General features: G+C 38.5%; 1 protein-coding gene across 1 annotated transcript in view; it reads left to right on the top strand.

The window, feature by feature from the left end:
- LOC106879808 (iroquois-class homeodomain protein irx-3) overlaps positions 1 to 983 on the top strand; it is a 124,153-nt gene that overhangs the window by 118,361 nt on the left and 4,809 nt on the right. The window lies entirely within an intron of this gene.

The raw sequence follows: 983 nt of genomic DNA on the forward strand, positions 1-983 counted from the left end.
TATATATATATATATATATGTTTATGTGCGCGCCTGTGCGTGTGTGCGCGCGCGTGCGTCAGTGCGTGTAGCAGTGTGTGTTGAAAACGGCTGTCGAATAGAAAATAACATGTCTTTTTACTTATGGATCCATAAGAGAATCCTTTCATAGGGCTTTAATAGGCTGTCGTGCGCTGATAAAATTCTTGTGATAGCGAAAAATTCTAAGCGTGGAATCCTTATCATTTCTTCAAGTCGACAAACATAAACCATATTTAATGCGTCGTTAAGCGACTAAGGTCTATAGATTCTCCTTCAAACTTGTTAGCTTTAGCGTTTCGCATTTCTATCATGTCCTGCTTCCATAAACAATATAGCTATCTATCTACCTATCTATCTGTCTATCGCTATATATTTTCGCCCAATCAATGTCTTTCTCTGGGTATGTGTGTACATAATATATATATATATATATATATACTATCACACTTTATTTCGCTGTATATATTTCTTCGTGTTTTTCCTTTCTTGGCTACTTCTCCCCTCCCCACTACACAACTCGTTTTCCTCCTAACGCACTTAACTGCCAAAAGTTGCCATTTTTCCATTCCAATATGCTTGTCTTTATTGGCGTTTATATACCGCTATTTAACGATACCATTATATAGATTCATGCACACGTGCACACCGCAAACACACACACACACACACACACATACACACACACACACACACACACGCGCGCGCGCGCGCGCATACGTACGAAACATACGCACGCATGCACGCACAGTCTACACGCACATGCATATTCATTCACGCGCGCACGTAATACACATATGTGCGTGTGTGAATATACGTGTACGTATCTTTCTATGTATGCATTTGCGGACAGGTATGCAAGCCTGTAGTCACATATGAGTTTGCAAGGTTTAAAATCGTGGATGAATATATGTATATATCTAACAATAAATCTATATATATGCATATATATATATATATATATA

The sequence above is a fragment of the Octopus bimaculoides genome, chromosome 1 (genome assembly GCF_001194135.2).
Source record: "Octopus bimaculoides isolate UCB-OBI-ISO-001 chromosome 1, ASM119413v2, whole genome shotgun sequence".
In the NCBI taxonomy this organism is placed as follows: Eukaryota; Metazoa; Mollusca; class Cephalopoda; order Octopoda; family Octopodidae; genus Octopus; species Octopus bimaculoides.